Below are 16,745 nucleotides of genomic sequence, written 5' to 3'. Positions count from 1 at the left end.
ATCCCCACCCAGCACAGGCACCAGCATTGTTCACTGCTCAGCTGAGCACTCTCAGCCTCACAGTCTTCCAGGCTCTCTGCACAGACACCATTCCCTGGGCGTGGGGATCTGTGCCAGCATCCCACCCCTGCACTCTTCCTGTGTGAAATACCCGATGCTCTTTAGCTGCTGCTTCACATTCCTGGCATAGACTGTGGTTAAGGTGACCATAAAAACATGGTAAGAGTTCTTTTTTCTTTTCTCACAAGAAATTGTCACTGAGATTACAATCACCTTTTGAAGATACTTGCCTAAATATGCCACACAGAAACAACAGATGATAACATTGCAAAGCAAATGTGTTGTCTGTGTCAAGATCTTCAAAGCACAAGATGTTCTTGGACTTTTGGACTGCTTTGCTCCAGAGATTGTAAAGACTTGAAAGAAGTTCTCTGGAAGATTTTGATGTCCTCATAAATAACTATTTATTGTTTACCAGTAGCTGAGGTATATCAATATATTAAGCTTATGAACACTACTTTTGGCCTGGTAGAATGTAACTTTACATTCCACTAAGATTTTTCTAATACAAATCAAGAGACTCACTAAATTTGGTCATTTGTGTTGCAGGATAGCATTTTGTTAGTCTGATGTTAGTCAGGCAAATGATGCATCTGGTCTGACAGGGTTCCCTATCTATGAAAAATGACAGACTACTTTTAGAATTGATCCCATCACCCAAATGACAAACCTTTAAAGGCAGCCTGTCTTTAAAGGCTTCAATGAGAAACAACACCTAATTTGCCGAACCTTACCTTCCCACCCAAATAAAACCTATTGCTCACATGTGGTGATTCTTTCCTCAGGAGAAATCTTACATGATTATAATAGGATGTCATTTAATTAAATAAAATCTACTTAGAAGCAAATATAATCTTACAAGCAAACTGCAGAAAGCAAAGACAACAGTAGGGGAAATTACAAATTTCATAAATAAAGTGTACCAGGGCTGGATCTTTCTCTCTCTGCCATGTTATGAGATCACAGCCCTCCATATTCTCTTCTGAATCAGAGATTTAGACATACAAATGGCCTATGTGTCTTCTAGGTGATTTCTGTTTTCGATTACCACCATGCTTTCCCAAAACCAAAATGGAACAGTTCTAGCTTGTCTGCTAATTAAGTGTAAAGTTGTCTGAATTTATTTATTATACAAATTTTAGCATATTCATTGAATGGAATATATTTTGCTTCCCCTTACTTCTGAGTTTACCAGATTTTGCTATATTTGTACTGTAATCTTTTCCACTCCTCTGCAGATGAGAAGGAAAGGCCCAGGCTATTGCATATAAAGAACATCAGTTTGTCAAACATTTTGTGCATCCTCTGGGATTAGAGGAGCTATGAAATTGTATCATTATCATTGCCTGCTGCATTACTGAACCACCAAGCAGGGCCTGAGAGAATATGCATGCATGTTTGTGCAATGACATTTTTAAACCACCCTTTGCCTTTTCATTTCTTTACTTCCTGCATACTAATCCAGCCCCAAAGTATTCCAGGCTACTGCCCAGAACCAGAATTTCCTTCTCCGTTTTAAACAAGGATTTTTTCAGGTATTTGAGCTATTTCAGCCAAGCCCATTATTTACAGATGGGAGAACTGTTGCTTTTTGCTTAGACACATTTACAGCTCCTGAAGAGAGAGGCAGACTTGCAGACTGCTGTGAAGTGATTTGGGTTTCAACCTTTGTCTCCACAGCATGCCTTTGAAAAACAGGCCACTTGTAGACACAGAATGCGGCTCTGCAAACACTGAAACGTGCACATAAAGATAAATTGCATCAGCAGAGCCATGACAGAATAGAGGCCTTACTTAAAAATGTGCGCCTGGAAGCACTTAATTTTTGACAAATTCGGGTTTTCCACTTTGTTACAGCAAAACATGTTTTAGAGCTAAGTAAGCTCCGATCTGACGGGAAACTCGTGAAGCTGGGGAGGGAAGTGCACTTGAAAGAACAATCTGACACTGCGGAAGTTCCTGCTTCTTTGCAAGCCTACACCCCAAAAATTGCTTCTGAATCAAGAGTCTGAAAATGAACGATTAAGTGATAAAACCTCGTCTCGGTGTTTGCTGTTGCTCCAGCTCTGCCTCAGCAGGGGATTCTCTCCCTGTTGTTCCCTGGGGACTGCACAGAGAGCTGGCACTGGGGGACAGCAGTCACTGTTGACAGGGTGGGACTGTGCTTTGGACACAGCCCTAAACAAACAGCGGTGTCACACTTTTCAGCGCTGCAAGGGAAGTCACCATGACGAAGCTAGGCTGGGCTAGGCTGGGCTAGGCTGGGCTAGGCTGGGCTAGGCTGGGCTAGGCTGGGCTAGGCGGGATTAACTCTTCCCAAGGCAAGGTATTTTCCTCTGCCCTGGCGTTCACACCTGAGCAGAGTTCGCACACTTCCCGTTCTACCTTAGGCTTCCATTAGCTTGGTAAGCAGAGAGGCAAAGACTTCAGTGGGTGGACAATATGTGGTTGTGGAGGGTGTGAAAGGCTTCAAATCCCTCATGCACTTGTGCAAAAGTACGAAGGTTAAAGCAATGTGAACACTGCAAACTGAGCAAAGTGGGGAAACACGGCCCCGAGAGTCTGCCAGTTCTGCTGATGTCCTGTGTATTTCCTGCAGGCTAACGTGGCAGGCTGGAATGTATTGAAAGATGGAAATAGGGTGATTGATTACATTGTATCATGAAATATAATTCTAGAGAAAATTTCATAATTTTTTACAAAACTTTTGGTTCATATTTTTAAGCTACAACATTATATATAGCTTCTGAAAAACAAGATGAGTAGTGCAAATAAGTGGTGTGTAATGTTAGAGTGGGAAATAGAGATCTTAAATAGAAAAAAAAAAAAAGATTTTGGGTATTTTCACACAAACATGTTTTGAATTTGTGGATGGCTTTGCCTGTTTTTTTCAAGAAGGGAAATTACAGTAATTTCCTGCTAATTTATTGCCACACTTAAGACCATTATTATAGGATACTGCAGTTAGTGTTTTGTGACTTAATAAAGAAGCCCACCTACAAATGGGGAAAAATATATAGTGTAGATTTTTAAGTATTATGTTACCAAAAATGTTTTGGAAATTTAAGGAAAGGGCAGAGAAACTGAATTTGAAGAATTTAATTTGCCATTGGTCTTTATTCTCTTTTGTCTGCAAATGAGACATCCTACTGTGGTGCATGAAAAGAAACAGAGATAGAGAATATGAGTCATTATTCCTGGTATATAAAAGCAAAATGAATGAAGCTTGTGATCTGGACTTTGATCTCAAGCAGCCATTTTTTTCTTTAGGTAAGTTTTCAAAAGTCTGTTATCATTTTTGGCTGGTGATAACTAATCCAAACTGTTTACTTAGCAAGCAGAGGCTGTTTCAAGCAATGCTGAGAGTGATTTCTGTCCAGGCAGTAACGTACACTTCGGTAGCTCTGGTGGAGAAACAAAAATACAGCATAGCCAAAGACAGGCTAAATGGAAGCCACATCTACAAGGAAAGGGCATGTGGAAGGTATTATTTATTGATAGCAGTGCCCAGTATTTAATCTCTCTGAGTCAAAGTTCTCAAATTGATGTGAACTAAATCCAGTGCAATCTTGAAATTAAGGTTTTCTACTTTCAAGTTTCTTGCAGAAGGATCGTCTGCAAATTAGAAAGTGGAATGGGGCCAAATGTGATGCAGATCTGTACACAGAACTAAAATTTTGGCTTGAGGAAGGGTCAGTCATGTCCAGTGGCTGCATGGAAGTGTTGTTGTGGATAATGTGAGCAGCACTGTGCCATTCATACACAGAAAGTTGATGTGAGATCAAGGAGCTATTCCAACACTCAGATTTGGAAGAAAATGGACGTTTTCAGTTAAACATTAACAGTTATACAATTTAACAAAATTTACCTGGCTAAAACTCCACAAAACTGAAACACTCATCAATAGGTATTCTCACCAACATAGCAGGTTCTGAATAACAAGCTGAGTGCTAGGAAAAAGGAACAAGAAAGTTAAATTCTTTCTTTAGCCTCCTGCACTGCCCTTCCTGTGACTGATTCTGCCCTGAGACTAGGAAAGGGGGGAATTAAACACCCTTGTTCTCATGTGTCAAATGGTCACTAAATGCACTTATGTTTCTCCTGTTCTTTTAAGATGTACTTCTGCAACAGTTTTATCAACAGGTAGATACTGCCATTGATTTAAGCAATGTTTTATCAATACAATTTTTCATATTAAATAACAACAGACTTTGTCAAAAATGGATAAATGTTCCTCATTCTTGAAGAAACAGTCATCTCAGATGAAGGCTTTCAATAAAGAGGTTAAAATGTCAACAATTCATGAAACAGAAAGGAGATTGAGAAGGTGCCCTGTTGTGTACTCAGTGTCACTGTGCCTATTGTGGAAAGACAAACCATCTTATGCTTTTGGGTCTTGCCAGAGTATACAAAAACGAGTCTGGGCTGGCTGGAGTCGAAAGAAGGCTTGGGTGGTGTGAATTCACTTGTTTGGCTCAGCCTTGCAGCACTGAGAACCATTTTTATGTAGAAATTATGAAGTGTTCTGCATGGACCTCAGACTAGTAGATCCCCCAGACTAAGACCAGAAATATGTTAAACAATAAGTTTTAAAGGCAGAATTGAACTGGAATAGTTTGAAAGGTAATCAACAGAGACAGTATAAAATACATTGTTTTTCAAAGCAGACAAGGTTCCCTGAATTTTTGTTTATTTAGTTCTTTCTGCAAACAAAATGTTTTGAATTCAGGAGAAATGTCTGTACTCTTGCACAGAAGCTCTGTGTACGTGTCTGAGAATGCAAAAGTGGAAGTGATTGGGCACTGATTGGTAATAAAGGTGAAAGTACACAGCTCATTTTCCCTGCCCACAGTGGAAGAAAGAACAAAGCAAACAATTAGAATTAAAAGCCAAGTTAATTAAATCTCAAACACCTTTCAGTGTAGTAAATTACCTCAGAATCGGTAGCACAAGCTAGGAAATATATTACTAAAAATAGCCTTTTTTCAGCCTCCCTAGATTTTCTCAGTACTTAGGAAAGAGTGGCAAACACATCCAGAGGGCATTTTGGATCTTAGGAGAACTGAATTACTTGCTCATATGTACCCAGTCTCTTTCCTTTTCTCTCTATAGACGTGTGCACACAGACACACAGTCACACACACAAGGAAAGATTTATATGTGTGTGTACACCTCTGTGTGATTATATCAGTTGTACACTTCTGTGTGCATGTGCAAGCTTCACTCTGGAACCAAGACTGTCACCCAGTCCTTACCTTGGATAAATCCAGTCATGGAAGTTTGAGAGACCAAATTATGACTCTGCTCTTTTACTGTTTTTATTACTATGCTGCATAGAGGAGTTTCATCTGACTTACTCTGATTTAGTTCATATTAGTAAAAGGCTTTGAAAATAAACCACATCAGATAATACCACAGAATCATGGAACCACAGAATATTCTGACTTAGAAGGGACTCAAAAGGATCATCTTATAATTTATAAGGTTTTAGATAGAAACTGGTAGGTAAGTAGTTAACACATGTTTCAGCAAACTAAATATCATACCTGAGAGATATGTAGTCACATCTTAAGCTCATGGAAATGACCCCAGCCCTCCACAGACCAGCTGAGGGACTAGTCAGAGCCTCCCTTGATCGGCATTTGGGTTTCCTTACACGTCCCTGTGGGATCATTTTGCCTCAGGTTTTCTTCTGCAATGCCCTTAGACCAGGCAGATCCCTCCTTTCTAGCCTGGGCTCTGCCCTTGGTTCTCGCTGACCCAGAGGTGCCATTTCAGCTCTGTTTTGAGCATGGTGGAGAAACAAAACCCTGCTGATACCAATGTAAAATGCATGAGCATTACTGAGCTGCATACACCCTGCACAGTGCTCAGGGAAGAAAGCTTAACCTCCCACATGCAGGAGAATAATATTTTGACTCTTGTTTGCAGGTCACTACAAGGCTTTCAACAGAAAGTAAATATATATCCTACTCCAGTCACAGACAAGCTTGGGCTGGAGCTGTTCCATCTCAGTCAGATAAACACAAAACATTTTACCTTTTAGTAACAATATAGTTTCTTAAAGTGACTGTTATCATTGAGTTTCACCATCTTTTAAGATTACTAAATATAATCAGAGATAAACAGGTAAACTCTATGTCTGCAGTCTTTGCCTGCATAAGAAATACCACAAATATCAGGAGTGCCAGGCTTATCTTACTGCAAATAGTTGTCCAGTTACCTAATGCAGCTCCCAGGATTTAAGGGAATTCCTTAAATTGTGATGTCTGAGAGTCTTGAGTAAAAAGCTCTGTAGCTGCAGATGTTATCCCTGTACAAGTGGTTGATATTACTTAGAGTGATTCCTGTCTTCCCTCACCTTCTAGCTAAAAATTCAAGGCAGGTTGGCTAAAAGGACAGAACCAAAATTTGGGTGGCACACATAGGTGTGGAGTGTCAGCTCCACATCCTGATCATAGTCCCTAGTTTCCATGTGGCAGCCAGTGATTTTTAAGCAGCATTGGCCAAAATCAATTCCCTCATCTTTCCATGCAAAGGAGACTGCTGGGCCTCAGAGATTATGCCAAATCCTCCATTCAGAGTCACCTAAATAACAAGGAGTAAATATCAGAATGTGGGTAGATACTCTTTCCACTAATCATAGCTGCAGTTCTCATCATTCTTTTTATATATTTCAACAGAAGGAGCTGGCTCTAGGTTATTAATTATTTGCTTTGTTTTACTGCAGGGTAAGCCTGTATCTGCTGTGGAAATCTATAGAGACCACAGTAATTTTCACCCTGGTGTGTAAACTTAGATTTACACTCTAGTAGCTATGGTTAAATGTTAGAAGAGCCATCACTACTCTTACCACTGAGTGGAGCTGGTTACTTCCAGTGTCCATAAACAAAATGGGATTCTAGTCATGGGAAAACAAATAAGATACAACTTATTTTTCCTGCTTGTATGCTGCCTATTATGTCATCCTCCTCAATATGAACTTTCAACTCAGGTTATCTTATCATGCCAAAACCTTGATGCCTGGGGAAAAAAGAGCATTTAGCTTGATAAGGATTCTGTCCAGGCATAGAGGTGACCTCTAGCTACAATATAAACAGCCAGGTCACTGACTGGAGTAGATTCTTCTCTGTAACTCCTCAGAAATCAGGAGGTGCTGAAAAAACAGCCAAAACAAACTGCATAGGTGGTAAAGCTCTGAGAAGATAAAGGTTTACTGAGCATATCTAAGTTGAGATGGCTTGATGAATACATCATGAGCTGATAGGCAAGTGGCTCATCTCTGTGTCACTAGTGAGTTACTTCTCTGTTAACTACCTTACTCCATAAAGATGGTTTCATGTGTTTCCCTCTGTCTTTATTAGTGTTTCAAGCTAATTGCTGGAGGATTTCTGGTTTTCCAAACCTTTCCAAGCCTCCAAACCTGAGCTACTTTCACTCTATTGATATGAATTTAGTTTTGTAGCTCATTAGAATCCTTGCAGAGTTGATGAACATTTTTTCTTTCCTCCTGTGGGTGAATCAGTTTCTAGGAAGTATGGAGATATTTAGTCCAGCACATTAACAGGACATGGCATGCATTGGTGTTCAGTGGCTTTAGTACATCAAATCTAGTAGTGGACATGGTGAATTGGACATCTGTTCTGAGATGTCCTAGCAATGCAGCAGAGAGAGGAGGTCATAACAAGCCAAGAAAAATGGCCTCCCCCCAAAAAAGTGAGCACTCACCAATTGTTCTGAGATGGCCTTTCTTGTGCTCCTTCATCCTCCTTTCCTAGCTGCTCATAACCTGCTGTATCACTTATCAGCCCATCTCAAAACTTGTTTTTCCTCTTGATTTAGACTTCACTTCTTGATTTTTCCACCCACGTCTGTGTTAATTTGCCTCCCTCATGTTGAGCAGAGAGCAGATCAAGGGCTGTCATTCTGCTCAGCTTAATCTCCAAGCAGAAAATGTACAAAAACAACCATTTCAGAAACTCACTGATTAGTCAGCGTTACCACTGTCTTGGTAACGGCCAGGGAGAACACACCTCTGTCACTGCACCCACACATGACAGTGACAATCGCCTCAAACAGACCCTGTCAGCCAAGAGACTTCCCAGCCCCCAAGGTAAAGTTTGGGTTCTGGCAGCCTCAAAATGGCTGTGCAATTTTCTCAGCAGCATGTTGAACAGCACCACACAAACAAGGGCTGCTAAGCTAGAGCTGCACCTGCAGCAGGCTGTGACGAATGTGCTGTGCTGGCCATCCTTAAACTTGGTGCTCCAGTGTCACCTCCTCCAGCTCCTTTCACCACCCAGGAGGTACCGTGGATATCCTTGCATACAGAGAATGCTAAAGAATCCTAATAGACCAAGTCCCTCTTTGCTTAGTGTGATGATTAGCAGTACTACAGTACATTTTGCCATGTATTCTATGTTGGAGCTGATATCCTCCAGTAGAAATGGGAAATGGAGTATTTGCTAGAGCTGCCAAGGGTTTCAGGAAGGAAGCTGAAGAGCCCATTGCATTCAACATGAAAAGCCTTGCAAAAATCCTGGCAAGTAAGGGATTAAATTGAATCAGGTATCTTGCCACAGATGTTTTTGAGGCACCGAATGACTGCTCAGTGCACATACTCTGCTGGCATGGAAAAGTGCACAGCTTTACAGTACAATCAAGCATCAGCATCATCAGCCTCTCTCTTTAAAGAACACATTCGGGTTGAATCCTCATGAGGGGCTTATGTGCCTTTCTCTTAAATAATGCACAACTTTGTAGCTGGTGCAGTCTCTAGGAAACACTGGCAACCTGCAGTCAGGAGAGGAGAGGGATTCTTTGGAGACAGCTGTTTTCACACATTTTCTGTTCCCAGATCAGCTGTAGGGGAAGCAGATACTGTAATTGATATTATATGTACTTTGCATAGCACACACGTGTGCACATCCTCACTCTGAAGACACTTTTGCATGCGTACACATATAATATATTCACACATTTCTTGTCAGGATTAAACTTCTGGAGCAGAGTGTTTGCTGAATCTGTTCCTCTTTGCTGTCAATAGTAAAATAAAAGTGCTGTTCCATGAAGTCACCTGGACACTTGTACCTCATCTATCAGCTCTCCTTTTCAAGTGCCAGTAACTTGACAACTCAATGAACATAGATACATAGCACATGTAGAGGTTTCTATAGTTCTTTTATGTATGAATGTATCTCTACATATAAAGTGACAGACTTCCAGTTGATATATTGATTAATAAACCAATACTGCTCTGCAGATGCCACTGAATCCCTCTTGATTTACATCTGCAGAGCATCTGGTCTGTGATATACTATGATGTACACAAGCCACAATATTATGTTGCAGTTTACTTAACCTTTTACATATAACTTAATAAACAGACAGAGTGGCAAAACAGAATAAAAAATGCTGGATACTAAAAAAAGATTAGGCCTAAGTCTAGCCTACTATAAATTCTGTATATGAGCAGCAATGCTTTTTCTTTTCTTTTTTTTTTTGTTTATTTTTCATTTTACTAGTATTTCTGTCATTCAATCTAAGGATGATTTACTTACCCTGATCCAAAGCAGAACTTCAGAGTGAAAAGAAAATAACAGATATTTCACATTCCTCAAACTGGATCCATTGTTTAAAAGAAATCCTCATATTGTATATCCAGCACTCACTGTGATCAGTGATAAATGAATACTCTGTTTGTTACTCATACATGCAGAGATTAAATATTATCTATTTTGAATTCAGTCACAGTAGTTTGAGGAATGAAATCCTGTTTGGGAACAGAAGATAACACTTCACGGACATGTTGATTATAAAAAAGAAAGACAGTGAAACACAGCAGCTGTCTGAAAGCATACAGAAGTTCAGAAGGTTAAAAAGGTTGAGCCACTATTTTCTCACAAATAAGATTATAGATAAAGATAAACAGAAAGCAATTTTCTCACTATCTGTGACAATAAATGTTAACGCCCTATGAAGTGCCTTGTTGCAATCTCAGAAACCAGGAACCATCTGTCCACAAGACCTGTAAAAGTTCCCAGCAGAGCACTGTATGCCCAAAGCTGGGCAGCATTGACGACATCTTCAAATTTTGTAATAGAACAAGGAAGTTAAACAGAAGATTAATACCATGGCAAAAAAAAATCAACATGAATAAGTACTTTGAAATTATTTGGATACCATGCTTCAGTGCAGCTGTACTGTGTTAGTGATGAAAGACTTCAAAGGCTTTATGTGACAAAAGGAAACAGAACTTGACCAAAAGATGCTGTATGTAATGCCAAAAGCAGCAGTCAGAATTCAGGGACACACAAAGTGACTCAATAAACAAAGTAAAACATAAAACCAGCTCTGAAGATCATGAGTCATGCCCCAGGTTATTCTGTCTCTTGTATAAGGGTTCATTTGATATGAACTTGTACATGTGAATACTTGTACATTATCTACAAGTGTCACATCAACGTCAAGGGCAGGACCTTAGGTGTTAGACATCAACTGGCATCTGTCCTGAGGGTGACCCCTACCTTCAGGTAACACAGGGAAGGAGAAAAGGTAAATTTTTGTTTTGAGAAAGAAAGGCAGAGGAGGCAATGTACCCTATATTGTATATAAAAGAAACCACAACCAACAAAGCAGTGGTGAAACTACTTAGTTCTAATGAAGGCTCTAAAAGTTCTGCATTTCACTCATCAGTAACCACTAATACCAGCAGCACCAGGCTGAACCAGGCATCTATAGAAATGGGCTTGCTCCTACCCAGGTGGTTGTTATCCATGTGAATGCATTGGTATCCATCCCAATCCATCCACCACAACAGAAAAGACAAAATTATACTGTGTCTGTTAATGGTGTCCTCAGGAAAACAAACTCAGTGGAGAAGAAAGGAGTCAATTTGCAAACCTTTTCCATGCACCCAGCCTGTCAAGTTCATGAATAGAGCAACTCAAGACCCTTCACCTCTCTGAGAATTATAAAGGTAGAAGTCCACAAGTTTGATAAGCATGGCAGTCCCCAGATTGAAGGTTTCCTGGAAATGGAAGGTAAATGCCAAATGTTCTGTAAATGTAGTGTGGTGTATGTGATAAATGAGGAGGAGGAACCTGCCTGTGCAAATGCTAAGTGGGGTTCATGCACCCTGAAATTTTGCAGTAAACCAGGAAAGATTCATTGAAATTTTACTTGGGTTGAGACTGACCTCAGACAAACAGGATCCTGTGCACTTCTCAGCACTGGAGATGTCTCCCCTTGGGCACCACAGGTTCAGCCGGGGGCCAAAGTCACAGGCATCACTTCTCTGCCTGCCTCACTCCTATCACATCAAAGCTACTTAAATTATCACCATAGATTAATCAGCATCTACAGGAATATTTTCTCTGATATGGATGCACGAGGCAAGTTTAAACCAATCCCTACAAAACTGGAGCAAGCTATACATAGGTGAGTGCAGGAAATTATGTAAATTATTCTATTAAAAGAATACCTGGAAAATTTATAGGAACTCCAATCTCAGAAAAAAATTGGTTCACACTTTGATATTGACCAGGCATCACTGATATCTGGGAAAAGAAAACAAAACCCCATCAAACAAATAGCACAAAATCTTAAAACCAGGGAAGCAGAGTTATCTGTAGAGCTAAGGCACAATGGGCAGACATGAGAAAAATATGCCTTCATATTTAAAATGGGGAGAAAAGGTGATAGTTTTAGCAACCTCCACAACGCACGCAAGCTAAGTGAGATCTTTGCTGCTGAAGGTCAACCACAGTACTTGACACAAGCAGTATTTGAGCATAAAGACTTCCTGAGCAATATGGCAGATTCACATTTCCCAGCAGCTTCCTAGAGCAGGAAATGATAAGTGAAACCTTGTCATCAAAGCTCATTCATTAGATGTGTTCCTTCCAAAATACAGAGAAGGAATTATGACAGGAGCAAGCATAGCCCGAGTGTTGATGATGTAATAGAAAGTAAAACTTAATTTGTATTTATTCATGCTGCTGAGAAGGGAAAATACTATGGAAGAGAAGTCCCAACTTTCTTGTTTAAGTGGGCTTTGTAGTTTAATGATGCAGAAGCTGCATGTAAAAAAGATCTGGGCTCATATCTTTCAGATCATGTCTCTAAATAAAACCTCCTAGAGACCATTCTTCTTGTCCTAGTAAGCAAAGTGCTAACATGGATTTTGTATTCACACACCTAGTTCCCCATCTCCAAGCCCCTGTTCTCAGCATAAGATGTTCAAGCCCACAGCAGCTGCTCTGTGCTGGCCCCAAACCATTGCCAGGGCAATCTGTGGGCAACCACTCTCTGGTGTGGGCCAAGGGTTGTTCTCTTCATGGAACAGAAGGGGCCTCTGTGCCGTGCTGCTCTGTCTGGGAGCATCCAGGCAGCTTCAGAGCCCCTTCAGGCTGTGAACACATTCCAGGGAAATCAGGCTGGGGCTCATTCGAAGCACAGGATCTGAGCCTTTTTTGTGATGAATAGGAGCCAGTGCCAGAAGACTGTAAGGAGCACAGAGTGCCTTCAGAGCAACATCACAGGCGTGGAGAGCTGGCACTCATTGCAAGACTACACCTGGGTTCTGCATTGAAAGCTCAATAAAGTGGTCAGCAGGGTTATCAAAGTTAGGCATCTGTTTGGTGTAGCAGAGCCTTTTATTCTCCTTTTACTTCCTGTTTTTAATTTGATAGAAATTACACAAACATACATATTCACACACACTTGCCATGCTTGGTGATGCAGTTAAGTAATTCAGCATATTCAGGTGTTATACTGGAACTCAGAGGCCTTTTCAGAGGCTCTGTTTAAAAACTCTCTGCACAAGGATACATACATCAACACACAAGCATTAGTCCTGCAAACACTGAAGTCACATACATTTTCTTGACTGCATATATCTGCAAAATAATTACAAAATTTGCTTCAGCTAAGCAGATGCCATAAAATTTAGCATAACTATATATGGTATTTTATACAAACACTGACAATATTTGGGTGAGAAAGGAACTGGTTAAAAAGAAAAATTTTTTTTTTGTTGTTTGCTCAGAAGATGGTGCAGTTACCTGAATCAAATGCAATGATATATTTGTCTCTGTAGGAGTTATTTTTTGCTTTGGGCAAAGATTTAATTTGATTTAAATCCTTGATTGAGGGAATCTGCAATAGATGCTGCAAATGGAAGTATCAATGCTTATTACAGTTTCTGCAGCCTCATTTCAACACTGCTGGAGAAAGGAGCTGGATCAGTCTGGTTAACTGCAGTTGACTCCTTCTTTACAGAAAAAAACCCACAAAATTATACTTTTGTATGATTATTGACATCTTAAGTGAATTTTCAATTTAGGTAAATTATCTAGGAATGCACAGAACAAAAAATGTTGTCATCTGCAGCAAGCATAGCAGAAAACATATTTTAAATCACTCAGATGATAACATCCTGTTTCCTTAGGTGCCATTTAGACCAATTCACTGTTTGCAAACAGAATGGTTCCAGTTGCTTATTCAGAGAGTATCTGACTCACATGTGCCATGCTTGCATGACTTTCAGCTTATTTACAAGCCAAGGCTGCATGAATACAGAGCATTTCACTTCAGTCACTGTTTCTTTTAGGAGCTGTTCTGTTCCTGGAAATGGAAAGGACTCCATGTAATGATTAACCATCAAAACAGATTCCCTCTTTATAATCTCCTAGGGAAACGGTAAATCGCTTTGACCAGTATACTTTCAGAACAATTAATTTCAAACAAAGAGAACAGAATAGCCAGGGTCTTTAATATAGCTATAGAAAATGCAGACTGGAAAAATTTATATAAAGCCTCTATTGTGTTAGAAACCCTTCTGTCCTCTGTATCTCAGGGTGTATCACTACCTACCAAAAAGCAGCTCTCTGCCTCCAGCAATTTCCTGCATAGTTCTTCCAGTACTGGGAAACCATGTTGGTGAGATTGGTTTTCTTCCTCTAGGACATTTTGATATAGGAGTGTTGTTTTATGCATCTTTATTTCAATAAATAAAGTTGATCATTGCTGTGTTTGCTTTTCTCTTTTCAGTATTTTTACTGTGTGTAACAGATGGAGCTGCTAGCAACACAGAGAGATAAGGTTGCTTAACGTTTCCCATGCTAAGTCTCTGTTTTCAGTTGCTTATATCTCATTTTATCCACTTGGGCTACAGTGTTTCATGCTTGCTTCTTGCCTTGGATTGATTTTTCCTCCCTGCTTCTCAGTACATTATTTTGTTACATCTGAAAATGAAAAACCCACAAAAAATTAAAAAAAAAAAAAAGACACTTCTCCTCCCCCCCCCCCACCTTGAAATAAGTACATTTCCTAAATTAATTTCTTTCTTGTAATATCTTTGTATTTGGACAAGGGTGTTGCATTTTGGTAGAAATATTGTTGTGGAGAGAATTAAATTAGCAGGTTCACTATTTCTAATCCATGAGTTAATCTCACTAACAATGAAACCACTGTGAACAAAGTATGAACCTTCCTGTGTTGAACTGGGTTTTGAACTCTGTGTTTTTAGAAACATTAGTTTAATGACATAAAAAAACTTGGAGTTAATACAATCACAGCAAAAACAAACCAGAGACTTTATTATCCTGCCTCTTTAGCTAGTATATAGTCACACATACAAATATCCAGGGAGCAGATCATAACCTTATTTTTGAAGATATGCAGCCATGACCCAAAGATTTTAGGCAAAAATTTGCCACCACCAAAATACTTGGAATATTTTCCTGATGACTTTGCTGGGAAAATTGTTGTTTCCTTGGTGAAGCTCCCTGAAACCTTACATTTTTAAGTAAAGTTATGCAGCTCAGACTGCTCCTACACAGAAAACACAGCTTTTGCTTTCCACGCTTCCACATCCTCTGCACACATGCCACTGCAGCAGCAGCTCCTGCTCTTTCCTCAGCCATTTCCAGGCTCAGACAAGCACTTGGATGTTAGAGGATTACTCTCTGCAGGGGCAGCTGTTTTCCACATTGTTCATCTGAACAACTTTAATACTGGCTGGTGAGAAAACCTCTGGGGCTGGCAGTGTTTTGTCCCTGAACAGCAAGGGCTGTGCCATTGTCCAGGACATTAGCTATACGTGATATATATTTCTCTTGGAAATGAAGATTCCCCCCCAGGGAATGATAGCTATAATAATGCCTTCCAAAAAAAAAAAAAAGTAAACTAATCAATTAAGATTTGTCAAGTAATTACTCTAAGAATTGGTCTTCACAACTGAAATTAATCAATTAAAATAATTAGCCTTACACTTTGTGTGTCTGGCTAATTATATAAACATTTACCATGCATATTTTCAAGCTAAACTTCACTAGTTTCCATACAGAAACTCTCTCAGTGTAAGAGATTGTACCACAAATTACAGAGTTCACATGTTTAATATATGTCAATATATTTTCAAGGACATTTACATAATATATGCAAATATATTGAAGAGTCTTAGCTCTTGCAAATTTTAATCCCATCCTTAACATCTAAGTCATACACAGCAATATGTGATGTGGGTGTTGTTTTTTAAAAAATTTAAACTGACCAGCTCCTCCTCCAGTTTAACTAAATTAGTGAGGCTGCTGAAATCTGCTCCACAGGGAACCCTGCTCTGGGTCTGCTCGGGCACTGGAGCAAAGGCAGGATGCAGCTTGGTTATTAAATGAAGTGGTTCGTTGGAGACATGGTAAAGTAAGAAACCCATAGTCCTTGCTGCTTGCCATTTACCTTCCAGTTAGCAACCAAGGTGTTGGTCTCAGCCTATAAAATCTTGGATGATTTGGGCTTGGTCACAAGGGATTGTGTTACTCTCCTCATGACAAATAGCTGGAGTAATGCCTAGAGATCAAGTAAAATGCACAGGATTAATTGTGCTATATGAACTGAAAGGGATATTGGCCTCCAGGCAGACAGACTATAGTGCTTCCAAGCTCTCATATTCCAGGAATTGCTATAAAATACATTGCATTAGCACATACATTTTTCAGTTCTTTAGAGCTAGACTTTTTGAGTTTGAGGTTTTGACTTTCCAGCAATGAGCCAGCCTTCAATAGCAAAGTCATGGCACAATGTCACAGAATCATAGAACTATAGACTGGAATCAAAAGAGAAATAAACAACCTCCTGCCAGGTCCAGTATTTAGAGTCAAATGGGAACATCTCACCTTCTCTTCACATTAATTCTTATTCAGGGAGTCAAAACTGTGTTAACAAGCCAGTCCAAATGTTCCCAATGCATTTACAATTCTCAATGCCTCATAGCCAAACCCCAACATCACTTTGAGACCTTTGTGCATTTTCTGCTATTGCTCTAGCTCAGCTGGTCTCCATGATGGAAAAGCTGTTATTAGGTAATTAAGTAATATTAAGTAGAATGAAAATGCTCCAAATTTAAACTTCAAAATATCCCTTAGACTTTTCCCAAATGCCACTGGGGTTCTCACGGGAGACATCACAGTCCCTACAGTAACCTGTCACCACTGATTATTGTCATGGCACTGAACACACAGAATTAATCTGTGGCATGCAGAAGGGAAGAGAGCTCCAGTGCAAGCCCTTCCCCAGGCTGCAGCTCTTCAGAGACAGCTGCTCCTGCCAGGACTCTCCATGACCACAGTTCCTGCAGGAAATATCCTCCTGCTATGGCATGGGTTCCTCTCTGGGCTCAAGGGTCT

Source organism: Parus major, chromosome 2, assembly GCF_001522545.3.
Source record: "Parus major isolate Abel chromosome 2, Parus_major1.1, whole genome shotgun sequence".
In the NCBI taxonomy this organism is placed as follows: Eukaryota; Metazoa; Chordata; class Aves; order Passeriformes; family Paridae; genus Parus; species Parus major.
This window is presented reverse-complemented; position numbering follows the sequence as displayed.